The 14,571-nt window shown below is 39.4% G+C and overlaps 1 protein-coding gene and 1 pseudogene across 2 annotated transcripts in view; both read left to right on the top strand.

Annotated features, from left to right (window-relative positions):
- The window catches only part of E2F3 (E2F transcription factor 3), a 71,248-nt gene that overhangs the window by 40,600 nt on the left and 16,077 nt on the right, over positions 1-14,571 (top strand). The window lies entirely within an intron of this gene.
- On the top strand, positions 1,890-2,005 carry LOC114498253 (annotated as a pseudogene).

Below are 14,571 nucleotides of genomic sequence, written 5' to 3'. Positions count from 1 at the left end.
AAGTAACAGGTCCAACTAGAGTACTTTTTGAGATCCTTAGTCTCCCATTTAACGTATCTGTTGAGGTAACAGCTGGTGCCTAGAATTGTGGTAAGGTATATTGGCTAGAGGTAATGAAGAGAGAAGTGGGTTAGAAAAAAACTCACTTGTAAAATAAAGGGAACAAGCTATCAGTGTAGTAACATAACTGTTCCTGCCACTCACCATTGCCCTTAAGAGAGCCTCATTCGCTCCACAGGAGCTAAAGTTCCGTTCAAATAAAAGGGTGCTTTTCCTGTAATCTTTGAGCTGCTGGATCAAGCCAGGTCCTTGATAAACTTCATAGTTTGTTATTGATTTTTGTCATTAATAAAGGTTAGCATTATCATCATTCCTTTCCTGTGCAACATATTAGCTTTTTCCCCCCCAAAACTCATTTAAGTAAAGAACATTTTTCTTAGTTCATTGAATTCAGTGTCAAGTTTGTATATTTTTCAGAGCTGTTGTATCCCTACTATTCTGTTCCACATCTTCATAACATTTATTCCTAGTATGTTTTCAAGTTTTTTTATGTGTGTTTGAAAATGAACACAATTTCATATGTACTCATTAGCAATCTCTGCCCTAGGTTTTTGTTTCATTTAGTGTGTGTGTGTGTGTGTGTGTACCGCAAAGGCAGTGAGTGGCTCATTATGGAGTAGAAAAAAGATAAGACCTTGTTTTGAATCTTTAGTGGGTAAGAGGCTTCTGAATCATATTCTCTATCAGAATGTTGGCCCACATAGCAGGGACTTCATGTCCAATTCATGTGTCAAAACCCTACACGTGTCATAAAACTGCACAATGTAGGAGTGGGGGAATTGACTCCTTTTCAGAGACTTATGCCTTTTCAAATTTGGTGGCTGTATTCTTTTGCCCTGAAGATCAGAAATGAGAGGACCTCTTTCCTGCTGTCCAGATCGAGGGGCCTTTAAATCCTCGGTCACGCAGTTCCTGCTGGGAAGTCACTGCAGCTAAACGGCCTGCTGGTTCACCCAGCCTGTCAGTACCACCTCCCTACCCCAAAGCGGTCAGCCTGCTCTCTATCTGTGAATCTGTCTCTATTTTGCTTATTAATTCAGTTTGTTCATTAGATTTCACTTAGTATAATGTTCGCCAGGTCCAACCATGCTGTTGCAAAGGGTAAGATTTTCTTCTTTTTTATGGCTAAGTAGTATTTCATTGTGTAAATGTGTCATGGCTGTTTTATCCACTCATCTATTGATGGACATTGGGGCTGCTTCCAAATCTTGGCGGTTGTAAATAATGCTGCAGTGACCATACGGGTGCTTATGTTCTTTCAAATTAGTTTTTGGGTTCCTTTGGTTAAATTCCCAGAAGTGGAATTACTGGGTCATAAGGCATTTCCATTTTTAATTTTTTGAAGTAACTCCACACTGTTTTCCACAGTGGCTGTACCTGTCTGCATTGTCACTAGTAGTATGCAAGGTTCCCCTTTCTCCAAATCCTCACCAATAGTTATTGTTTGTTTACTTATTGATTATAGCCATCCTATAATCAATGAATGGCAGATGTGAGGTGATATCTCATTGTGGTGTTAATTTGCATTTCTCTGTAATTACTGCAGTTTTACAGTAAAAATGTAGGTGTCTGGTAAGGCAAGTCTCTCTACTAAATCGTTTTCTTCAAAATTGCCTTGTTTATTCTTGGCTCTTTGCACTTACCCTATTCATTCTTATGTCTGCTTAAGATTGAAACACTTATTTTATAATATGCTCTTACTTTTCACCTCTTTGGCATTATGTTATTACTCTTATGTATTTTATACATTTGTTACAAACTCCACAGTATGATTTACTATTTCTGTTTAGACAGTCATCTTTTAAAGAGGTTTAAATGTGGAGGGTGGGGTGTTTGCTTTGACAGCGCACATACTGAAACTGGAACTATATGGAGAAGGCGAGCATGGCCCCTGCACAAGGACGACACGCAAATTCAATAAATGTGTGTGGGGGGCTTACCTTTTACCTATGTAATTTCCATTTCTAATGCTCCTAATTGCTTTGAATAGCTCCATATTTCCACTGGCACTTCCTTCTGCTTGAAGAACTTCTTTTAATATTTTTTTCTAGTGCAAGGCCTACTGATGAAGAGTTCTTTCAGCTTTTATATCTCTGAAAAAGTCTATTTTGCCCTGGATTTTGGTAATATCTTAGAAAGATATTCTTGCTGGGTATAGAATTCTAGTTTGACAGTTTTCTTTCAATACTTTTAAAGATGTTGCTCTATTCTTTTAGCTACACTGTTACAAATTAAATCTATCATTTTTATTTCTTTGTTTGTAACATCCCCACCCCCACTCCACTCTACTCCACCCCAGCCCCCAGGTGACCCCTGTCTGCTTTTAAGATTTTCTCTCTTCGTCACTGATTTGGAGCAGTTTGATTGTGATGTGCCTTGGTGTAGTTTTATGTTTGGGATTCATTGAGCTTCTTGAATCTAGGTTTATATCATCTATGTCTCTACCTAACCTTTTGAACATATGGGGTACAGTTACATTAGCTCTTTTCTGTATTCTTATAATTGTATTGGTTCTAGGTTGGTTTTGACTGATTTTTCTCCAAATATGGGTCATGTTGTCATGCTTCCTTGGAAGCCTGGTAATTTTTGGTTAGATAATGGTCATTGTTCGGTGCTAGACATTTCTGTACTTCCGTAGTTATTATCAAATTGTGGTCTGAGATGCAGCTATGCTTCTTAGAAACAGTTTTGTCTTTGAAGTCTTGCTTTGTTACACAGGACCAGAGCAGTATTTATTCTAGAGCTACTTTTGCCTCACTAATGAAACAACACCCTTCTGGGTACTCTAGCCTGTGCCTTATGAATAACGAGGGTTTGGGGTTTTTTTCTTCCTGTCTGGCTAGTAAGAATAGTTGTCTGAATAACATGTCTTTTATTTCAAGCCCTGTAGAGGCTCTAGGCAATGTTTTCTATTCCTTTTCAGGTATTTATTTTTCCTGACCTTGATTAGTTTTCTCACGTATATTATACTGATTAGTATACTGCTGCATTGTCAAGGTTCTGCAGATTTCCAAGGTTCTCTCTCTGAATGATTTTCTCCTTTCCAGTAGTCTGTCAGAATTCTAGATTACAGTAACTAGAATTCTCACCTCCACCTTCTTTACTTGGGGAGTTTATTGGCTTCCTCCTAGATTCTTCCTTATTGTACTGCAGCCCTGAAACTCCTCACCGTCAGATACAGGAATTGAAGTTACCAGTAAGTGAAAGTTGAATGAGCAGGAAAGCAGCACTTTTTGGCTTTCAAATTATATATTAGATTAGTTCTCTGTATTTCTTAAAGTAGGTAATTAGTTCTTAGGTTCATAAGTCTTGCAAGAGTATTCCTGCTTCTTGGAGTCCTTTTACCATGCTCCCACGCCAGGAGATAGTTGGTGGAACTATGTCCACCAGCACCAAGTGCCCTGTCCCTAAGAACCAGAGGGATAATGAAACACGTGTTCTTTTTCTGCAACGGCACTGCTAGCACACTGCTGCAAGCCATTTTAGCAACTGGGCTCTAAAGTTACTGTTCCGTAACCTGATGTGTCAATAATACCTCAATGGGAGAAAGTGTACCAGCAGATTTGAGGGATACTAAGAATGAAGCAATTGAATTACTACTCTCTGCATTGATGAACCCATAGTAAGACCTTATAGCTTTTCATTGTATCTATAAACTAACGTATTTTGTCATGCATAATGCGCAATTTTGCCCACATTTTGAGGGAAACATAAGGATGCACATTATACATGGGTAGTATTAATACTGTATTTATATAAATGTTTTTAATTTTTTTATTTATGCTTATGCATTACAAGTGTAACTCTAGAAAGCAACAATGATACCCGTATATAAAATAATACCCTGGAATATGATATTTGGTTTGTTTCTATAAATAGATAGGTAGATAGATAATTGAATAAATTAATTGAATTTAAAAATTAAAACAGAAGGTGTTTGGGGTATTTTTTTTTCCCTCCAAAAGCTTGGGCCAAAAATGTGGATGCATGTTATACATGGGAGCACATTATACATGGCAAAATATGGTATCTTTTTAACTATGAGTCATTGACATGAAAAGAAGCCTCTCCGTGTGTTCAATTATCTTTGTTTTCTGTGGGTAGGATGAGGTGCAACTATTCAAATGGATAATTTAAATTTGCTTTTATTTTTAGAGCTTGTTCTAGTCCTTACATATAACACAAAGTATGTCAGAGATGTAATTTAATTATTCAAAAAGGTGATTGGCTTTCTCACTTCATAAAATTTTAGTATTTGTTGTGAGCAGTATCAATATCCTTTAACAAACAATCATAATTACAGGGTAATGGTTTATCCCTTGAGTCTGCAAACTGGCCTGCTGGCCAGATATGGTCCGCTGCCAATTTTGCAAATAAAGTTTTATTGGAATACAGAGAAGCCCATTCATTTATGCATTCTTGCTGTAGCAGAATTGAGTAGCTACAACAGAACTATGTCCCACGAGGTCTAAAATATTTGCTATATGGCCTTTTACAGAAAATGTCAACTTCTGGTGTGTTCCATTGGTGTTGAAGCGAGGTAAAATCTTAAGACCAAAAACTAGGAATCAGAAAGGGAAGTAGAGATAAACTAAATAGTTTTACTCAGGTGGGAGGTTCAAGTGTACTATGGTGGGAGGCATCTGAGCAGCAGAATTAGAGCCTAAGCTTCATTACAGCCCATCCTGGAATATATTTGAAATGCTTTGCCAACCTCCAAATTGGAAACAGAGATACCTGAAGAGAAGAATTCTTAAATTCCCTTTTATGGTCAATAACTACATTTTAAGATTGGCAATTATTTAAAATAGGAAAATATGAATTTGGTAATATAAACAAATTTAAAACCCTCTTTTAAGTTAGTGGTTTAATTGCAGTTTTCTCTGCTGTTGATTTTTCATTAAAAAATACAAAATTTAGAGTTAAAAGTAATAATAGAGCTTAAACATTTTATGGCAGATGAAAACATTTTGTCTACTCTGTTTTAGAGACCACTTTTATATCCATGACTCATGGATATAAAAAGTAATCACAGCATTGCTCTTATTTAAAATATTGTTCATTTTCTCTCTTTTTATTTTTGTTCTTTTATTTTTTTAATTATATTTTATTGATTATTCTTTTACAGTTGTCTTGATTTTTCTCCCTTGGCACCCCTCCACCCAGTAACCCTCCACTCCCTCAGGCAATCTCCCCACCATTGTTCATTTCTGTGGGTCTCGTATAGATAAGTTCTTTGGCTACAGCATTTCCTATGTTGTACTTTACAACCCCATGGCTATTCTGTAACTACCTATTGTACATCTTAATCCCTTCACATTTTTCACGCAGTCCACCACAACCCCCTCCCATCTGGCAGTCATCAAAACACTCTCCTTGTCTATGATTCTGTCTGTTCTTCTTGTTGCTTAGTTTGTGTTTTATTCAGTTGTTCATAAGTATTTTTGCCATTTTATTGTTCATAGTTTTGATCTTTTTGTTAAATAAGTCCCTCTAAATTTTCATATTATAATGGTTTGTCGATGATGAACTCCTTTAGTTTTTTCTTCTCTGGGAAGCTTTTTATCTGCCCTTCAATTCTAAATGATAGCTTTGCTGGGTAGAGCAATATTGGCTGTAAGTGTCTGCTTTTCATGACTTTAAATATATCTTGCCAATCAATCCCTTCAAGCCTGCAAAGTTTCTTTTGAGAAATCAGCTGACAGTCTTCTGGGAAGGAACTCCCTTGTAGGTAACTAATTTCTTTTCTCTTGCTGCTTTTAAGATTCTCTCTTTATCTTTCACTTGTGGCATTTTAATGATGATGTGTCTTGGAGTGGGCCTCTTTGCATCCATCTTGTTTGGGACTCTCTGTGCTTCCTGGACTTGCATGTCTACTTCCTTCATCAAATTAGGGAAGATTTCTTTCATTATTTGTTCAAACAGATTTCCAATTTCTTGCTTTCTTTTCTCCTTCTGGAATCCCTATGATGCAAATGTTGGACCTCTTGAAGTGTCCCAGAGACTGCTCACACTACCCTCATTTTTTTGTGTTCTGTTTTCATGTTGTTCTGATTAGTTGTTTTTTGCTTCATTTTGCTCCAAATCATTGATTTGATTCTTGGCTTCATCCACTCTGCTGTTGTTTCCCTGTCAATAGTTCTTTATTTCAATTATTTTCTGACTGGATATTTTTTATGCTGCTGAGGTCCTCACTAAGTTCCTGGAGCATTCTTATAACCAGTGTTTTGACCTCTGCATCTACATTGCTTGTCTCCATTTTGGTTAGCTCTTTTTCTGGAGTATTGATCTGTTCATTCATTTGGGCCATGTTTCTTGGTCTCCTCATTTTGGCTGCCTCCCTGTGTTTGTTTCTATGTATTAGATAGAGCTGCTTTGACTCTGTGTCTTGGTAGTGTGGTCTAATGTAGTAGGTGTCCTGTAGGGTTCAGTGGCACAGTCTCTCCTAACACCCAAGCTGGGTACTCAAGGTGTGCCTTTTGTGTTGGCTGAGTACACCCTCCTCTCTTAGTTGAGTCATGGTACTTGTTGGCAGATCTACAGGAGGGATTTACCCAGGCTAGTCAGCTGCAAGGATTGGCTGTGACCACTAACCACCAACTTCTGCCCTCCATGGAGGATCTGCTGTGCAGGGGCTTGGTGGTGGTGCTCCAACATGGTCTGTGGCTACCCACTGGATGCCCTGACCTTGGGGTTTCCTGGGTGGTACAAGCCACGGTTAGCCCCCAACTTTGTTTTCCCAGCGGCCACCCTGCCTGTTCTATAAAGCAATCTGAGATAGCTGCTGCTAGTGCTGGGCTAAGGCTCACTGAGGCCAGCTGTTGCTTGTTTGAGAGGATTTAGGAAGTTGTGCATCAGGAGCCAAGACTAGCCATTCATAGGGAAAAGCAGCTTGGATGGGCCAGTTAGTTGGGAGTTCTAGGGATCTCTAAGGTGGGTCAAACAGTATTAACCAGGGTGATGAAGTTTCAGCTATGGTACCAGCTTGCCAGCTGTGTGACACTGTGACGAAAGCATTTAGAAAAGGGACAATGGCCTCTGCTCACCTCGTTGCAAATACTTCAGTTTCTTCCTGTCTACCAGTGGTGCCTTTCCAGCTGCTACCCCAGTGCTGGAGCTCAGAGGAAGAGAGTATGAACAGATGAGTCTGTGTGTGGGTTCTTTAAGAGAACCTCCTTGAGGCTCAAGCAGTTTCTCTTACCATCAATCCAGAAGTTGTGGGGACTTACCTTCCTGGCACTGGAACCCTGAGCTTGGGAGCCTAGTACAGGGCTGGGCCGGGACTCCTCACTCCCAAGATAGCCCTCCCAAATTTTTATGCACCACACACATGGGTGAGGGACCAGCCTGGTCCCCATCTGCACCCCTCCTACCAGTCTGTGTGGATGTGGCTTCTTTAATTCCGCAGCTGTCAGACTTCTATTCAACTCTATTTCTGATGGTTCTGAGTGATGGTTGTTCTATATTTTAGTTATAATTTTGTTGTGGTTGTGCACAAAGGCAAGCCATGTCTGTTTATGCCACCATCTTGACCGGAAGTCCAAGAATATTACTCATTTTCTCTTATTTCAACTGAGTAACATTGGATCTATTTAATTTAGTAATCAAGACTTTCTCTTAAATTTCTTAACCCTTCACTCTTAATTTGGGATGGATTGTGTATATGCATACATTGATATAGAGTTAATCTATAAACAGTTTTCAGGGGGTTTTGGTTTTTAAGATCAACATAAAATAATTGGAGTAGAGACCTAGGTAGGAAAGATATTAGGACTTCAGCTTCTATTTGCAAAAGAAATCATTGCCTAGTTTATGTACTAATACGAAGTGCTTAGTACAGTGCCTTACACATAGTGAGTAGTCAGTACCACTTGCTGATAAATGAAAGTTAAATAAAAAGAGGCTCATTTGTGGCTCAGAAAGGCAGTTTCATACATATTTATCTCTTTCCCCTTGAATCCCTCTGAAAATAAACAGGTTTTTAAAAATAATAATTAAAAAAGACAGTGGGGCTTTTAGTGGACAAGATAATTCAACAGATGTCTGGAAAACAGGAAGGATGGAGGAGTGACCATCAGTCCAGCACAGCAGGCACAGCCGTGGCCCGGAAGAGTGCCAGTCTGCTCCCGAGAACCACAGGAGCTCAGGTGCGGCCTAACCAAAGGCAAAAAGGGGAGGCATGTGAACATCTTCACACAGAATAGATGTCTGGAATGTAGGGATCTTTTTCCACACAAATAATTCATTTAGAAAGGAGGTTTTAGAAACCTCCTCAGAATAAATGATTGGCTCCATTCTAGCATTTAAGGGTATCACCTAAACTCAAATCATGCAGCTCCCAGTTGTCAGTGTATTCTCCGCTCTTAAATATGAACAGGCACAAATCTTGACTGGACGCTTGAGAAAAGATGACAACATCATGCAGTGAGATCAAGGTTTTTTTTTAAGTGATAGGAAAATATGACCATGAAGAAAACCGATTAAACAGGAAACGAAAACTTTAAAGGAAATAATAAGTGGCACCAGAGAGGCTATGCTATTCATAAAATAAGAGGAAAGGAAGGAACGAAGAGCTTTAGAGGATCAATCTAAAAAGGAATAGGAATTTTAGAAAGGTTAGAGACAACAAGGGGATGATTTACGTGTTTCTTCTTAAAGCTGAAATCAAAACATGTAGTTTTTAGGAGCCATGAGTTTCTTACACATTGAGTGGGAGAAGATGCACACCTGAATACATTATGAGATTTTGCAGTAATATAAGACAGGCCTAGAAGGTTACAGAGAGATTAAAGTAGAGTAGCTTCAAAGGAGTGAGAATCGGTGACTGTAGGTTTCTTATCATCGGCACTGGAGCAGTGCCTTCAGAGTTCTGAGTCAAGGGATGGTCAGCTTAGCCAAACTATCAAGTGTGAGGCTGAAGTATGCATTTCAGATACATAAAGACACAAATTTTCTCTTCCATACTTCGTTCAGGTGTGTTCCAGGAAAACAATTGATAACAGTGTGATCAACTCTGGCTAACTTAAGCTAGAAAGGAATTTATTGAAAGGATATTAGATAACCAAATTGCCAGGAATATTTTTAGAGAATCAGACTTGGAGAACAGGCAGAAACAGAAGGATCAATAGCCTGAACCACAGCCCAAATATCAAACCACAGCACAAGGCCAGTGTCCCTCAGTCCCTTCTCCCAGCCTCCCCAGCCATTACCACTGGGCTTCCTCACAGGAGCGACTCCAGATCCAAGTCCAGCGGGGTTTTGGACCTGCCTGTGCCAGCCGAGGTGCCGGCTCTGGCCCAGGGTTCAGGGAAGCTAAGAAAGGGCAATGGGGGCCTTCGGCTTCTGCAGTAAAAAGGTGGCTATGCCTCCCTCCCACCAAGACTGTCAAAGTGGGAAACTTCTAACAATAGGGGTGCAGGTTCAGAGGCTGGGCATTCAAATAAAATGACAAGTGTCCACCTCAGACATCAACACTACATGCAGTGAGGGAAAACTGTAGCAAGGCATCTGTGAGACAGGCTTGGAGAACAATCAGTCCCGTGTCTAGACAGCAGGAGGTCCAAGGGTTTCAGACAGCATTAGAAATGGAAAGTAAATAGAGTATTGGATACGATATGGAGAGTTGGAAAAGTGGAGGATGTGGTTAAGGCAAATGGTGCCAAAAATCAGGAAAGACAACTGGAAACTCCCAAGAACACAAACGAGCTCTGCGTGGCAGGAAATGCAATCTCAGTATACTATTTAACTCTGCGATGAATGGTATTTGTATAGTCAAAATGCACAGCACTTGTTTTCAATTTAAACAAGAATAATGATGTAACTATTGGGGGAAAGTGTGGAAGAGATGGTTATGGTATCATGAAGGAAATGTACATAAATAAAGAAAATGGCTACACCCAGAAATGGCTGTGTAAGCTTCTTACTTAGAGATACAGAGGTGACCCTGGGGAGGTAGTCATAAGCTCTCTGAGCTAGTTGATTTTTAAAAGTCGTATGCATTGATTTTTAAAATTGTTTAAATTATTTTTAAAACAATAAATATATGTAGAAGGGCAGTATAGGTAAATGACTTCTATTTCAAAAGTCATGATTCAGTTTGAGATTCCTTTTCCTTTAGAAGCATTCAGGTGCAGGTCTGTCTGAGAGAAGTCCAACCATTGTTAATTTAATGAGAAAGGTTGCCAGGCAGTCGAGGAGAGTGGTGTACTGGATGCACATTCGGAACAATGATGACCTCACTGTACTAGTTGGTGGGGGTGGTAGACACCGATGAGTGAATGTGTGTACTGTGTGGTCGTTGCATTCATAATGACTGAATGAGTAAAGCACTGAATCTGCATCAAATATAGTAGTTACGACTGGAAGGTAGGTAGTCCTTTATTAAAACCCTCCTGCCCTAACCTGCTGAGCTGGTGGCCAAAATCCAAGGGAGCCTCAGCTGTGGTCTGGGCTTCAGCTGGAGATTTCTCCTTTGGGTTATTTCACTAATGTGCTTAACCTGGTCCTCATTCCTTTTATTTAATTTCCATTTTTCTTCTATTTCCCTTCTTCCTCTGTTCAAAATGTCTGTCTCATGTTTGGCTTTGAGACAAAATGTATCATATATCTAGTTCTTTCCCCTGCCCAGATCTCCTACTAACTGGGCTGAAGGAAGTTTATTTTAGTGTTCACAGTTTGTTAACCTACAGCAGGCCGTGCCTTTTTCTTGAGTTGATTTTTTCCGGTGGCTCAGTTGAATGGTAGCTAAGAACACCACTTGCTTTCCCCCCGTGAAGCTGGGATGCTCTTTCTGGAGCACAGCCCATTTCTGTGTTGAATCCAGAGCCATACACAGTGAATGCTGCATGAGATTTTCAACAGTCTTAAAAAATAAACTACCAGTCTTGTTTTGTTTAACCTCAAATGGAAGCGATTTTTGTTTTTCTTGTAATGGAAGTAACCCACACTCACCCTAAAATAATTTAGAAATATAAAAAGCTAGGAAGAAAATAAAACCATAATCCTACCACACAAAGATTAATTCTCAAACTATTTGGTATGTATTCTTAGATGCCTTATTTCTGCGCATATAATTTCCCTACAAAAACACAATTTTACTACTCACACCTGCTTTTTAAAAACATACATAGATGTGCATCATTATTAATTGCATAACATTCCATTATATAAATGTACAGTAACTTACTGAATTATTCTTCTGAGATTGGGCATTTATGTTGGACTTATGTGGACAACGTAAATATTAAAAACAAACTGGCTGGCTTCTTTTAATGTATAAACCCTAGAAACAACATAAATGTTCTCAGAATATTCTCCAAGAATTGGAGTTGCTAGGATGTAACACATATATAGACACATCACTTTTAAAAATACAATCAAATACTGCAGAACTGTAAGCATGAAATTAATACCCCGTGTTTTAGTTCTCGGAGATTACCTCTGCTAACACTCAATGTGGATCTTTCCAGACCTTTTCCTTTATGGATACATGGAAATTTTATAGTGAGGTCTATAGTTTTACCATTTTTTACCCCTTTATGATCATGTTATGCATATGTTAAACTGCAACTGTAATTTTTCCTCTTTATATTTCTTGGAAATCTTTTCAAATACAGAGTGGGACAAAAGCAGGTTTATTGTTGGTCCAATGGAAAATAGTACAATAATTAATAAATAATAATACAAGAATAAACTGTTTCAGGTACTCACAACTATAAACCTGCTTTTATCCCTCCTTGTATATAGAGATTAAGCTCCAGGATATATAAATACATATTACATATGTATATATACATATGTGTGTGTGTGTGTGTGTGTCTTTTAAAACATTCACCTTGAAGGTTGGTAATGTTTGAGCTTTATGATTTACCTGCCAAGAGCCTTTGGAAATTTATTTCTTGATTCATTCAAAATAAATAGGTAAATTTGACTGAGTACATGCCATGAGCAAGGCTCTGCAGAAACTAAGCTGCTAAAGACTGAGCCTTTGGTCCAGTGATCATACAAACAGGTCTCCAAGAGGTATTTCAGGAGAGTTGTTTACATTGAGGAATACCTCTCACTGACCTCCTGCTTAAGATTCCCGGGTTCCGGAAGCTCATGTTCTTGCATCCTTGCTGTTTGGGATCCAGGTGGACCGTCTTGAGCAGGTAGTGGTAGAGTAGCTGCCCAGAGCCCGCCCTCAATGCTGGGTTCCTAGGGAAGTTAAAGACAGCCCAGCCAAGTACGTTCCTCACTAAGTAAACAAGCCATGGTATAGTAATACAGTGCTATGCAGCTGTGAAAAATAAAGTCATTCTAAGTATGGTGACAGTACTCAAACCCTGAAGTGTGTTGTAAGAATAGTATGTGGTTTGCTACCATTTGTATACAGTTTTTAAAGGTGTGGTATGTGTATTTACATAGACTATCAAAAAGCATGTCAAAGTAACTTAATAGCACTTGACTTTAAGAAAGGGAATTAGGGTTCAAGATTAGGAGAAAATATGTTTTCTATATATATCTGTTTGTACTGTTTGAGTTACCATGACCATTTATTTAAGGGAAAGTTTTTTTATTATGAAAATAAAAGTCTTTACATGTAATCCTAAAGTAAGATGGTATCAATATAATAAACTCTATATAAACTGGTTATAAGCATGGACTTTAGTATAGGCATGCTTACTGGCCACGTGTTCTTGGAAGAGTTATTTAAACACTAAACCTTAGTTTTCTCCTGTAAAATCAGAGATAATAATAACTACTTCGTGAAGTTGTATGAAAATGAGATAACAATTATTTGGAAAGCAATTAATGTGGTGCATAATATATGGTAAGTACTCAATGTTCATTGTGTGATAGTTAATGCTAAAGGGCCATACCTGTCCGGGCTCCTGGTTGCCAGGGGTAGTAATCTAACTCAGTTGTCTGCTAACACAAAAGGGAGGGAGTTTGTTGGCTGACACAGTGGAAGTCTAGGGTAGGACTGCCTTTGGGCATGGCTCTATGTAGCACCTCCCTTGAACGTACTGGGACTCAGCCTTTCTCCAGTGCTTAGCTCTGTTTTCTCCTATGTTGGCTGAGTTCCCAGGCAACTCCAGGATTATACCCTACTCCCTGATATCTCCCAGTGAAGAGAACCCAGTACTTCTCAACAAAAATCCCAGGATTGAGTGGTTCATTCCACTTTTTTCATGGGGCCTATCTCTAAACCGGTCGTCTTAGTTAAAAGACTGGAATGCACTGATTAGTAGGCTCCGATTACATCCTGTAACCAGGATGGGAAGGGTCAGTTTAAGATGTTGAGCAATATCAGATCTTTTGTTTTCAGGCTTGGAAACATAGCAACCACGTGGACTACATTCCTTCCCCAAGGGAAGAAAATGGAGGCAACAGATGTCAGGCAGGTGGAAACCATGGTGCTCCCTCCCCACAGCCCACTGCTCGACTGCCTGACCATTAATCCTGTTATTTTGTTACGAGGAATGTGATCTTAGTTGGGGCTGAGGTTCCAGGAAGGTGCCATGTGGGTGATCTGCACAGCATCTCCTCTGTGCAGCCTTGATTCCTGCTCAGGAGCCATGTAATATGAAAATCTGTTTATAAATCAAGTAACTCAGTTCAGCAAGGGGTTCACCCTAATAGTAACCAAAAGTTGAGATGACCAAGAGAAGAGATTTTTCATCTGCTCCCAGGGCAAGGGGGTGTAGGCAGAGACCACCTGCACTGTTTAAATCCACCCATCTAGTTTTTTGTTTCTGTGTATCTTACCATGGATGTGTTCTTGAATTTGCCAAATTAAAGTAATGCTGCTCCAAGCCCTGGCCAGGTAGTTCATTTGGTTAGAGTGCCCTCCCAACGCGCCAGAGTTGCAGGTTCGATCCTGGTCAGGGCATGTACAAGAATCTACCAATGAGTGCATGAATACGTGGGACAACAAATCAGTACTTCTCTCCTGCTCTTTCTCTCTCTTCCCTTTCTCCCTTCCTCTGCCTCTCAATTCAATAAGTAAAAAACTAAAGTCATTTTTTAAAAAAGTAATGCTACTCTGTTATGTATCAAAATTATTAGCGTTTGCCAAAAAGAGAGCCCAGTTATTCAGCCCATCCTCAGATCTAGGAACTGCAAGTTCAGCCCCCACTCACTGGACAGTAGGGGAAAGGTAACAGGGAAACCCAACAGAAAATATCCTTTGGAGGAAGAAAGTAACACAGGGGTTGCCTCCGTAGCACATCCTGTCCTCTCAGCACGAATGTTGGCACTTGGAGACTTGGTGGAGACCTCTCAATTCTATAAGTTCAATTCTGGCTTGTGGAGTCAATATGGCTACCTCGGATGCTACCCTCTCAAAGCTCATATCTTTGTGGTGTGCATTTATATGCTCGGTGGTTGTCTTAGTGGCTGAGACATCATGGACCTTTTGCTTTCTGGATATAAAGATTCTCTGTTGATACAAACACCTTTAAAATTTAGTAGATTTTTCTATCTAGTACGTAGATTTGCTGAACTCTAGAGCTTAGTGTTTGGTAACCA

Source organism: Phyllostomus discolor, chromosome 5, assembly GCF_004126475.2.
Source record: "Phyllostomus discolor isolate MPI-MPIP mPhyDis1 chromosome 5, mPhyDis1.pri.v3, whole genome shotgun sequence".
Lineage (NCBI taxonomy): Eukaryota > Metazoa > Chordata > Mammalia > Chiroptera > Phyllostomidae > Phyllostomus > Phyllostomus discolor.
The sequence above is the reverse complement of the archived record's forward strand: the minus strand, read 5'-3'. Positions and strand labels throughout refer to the sequence as shown.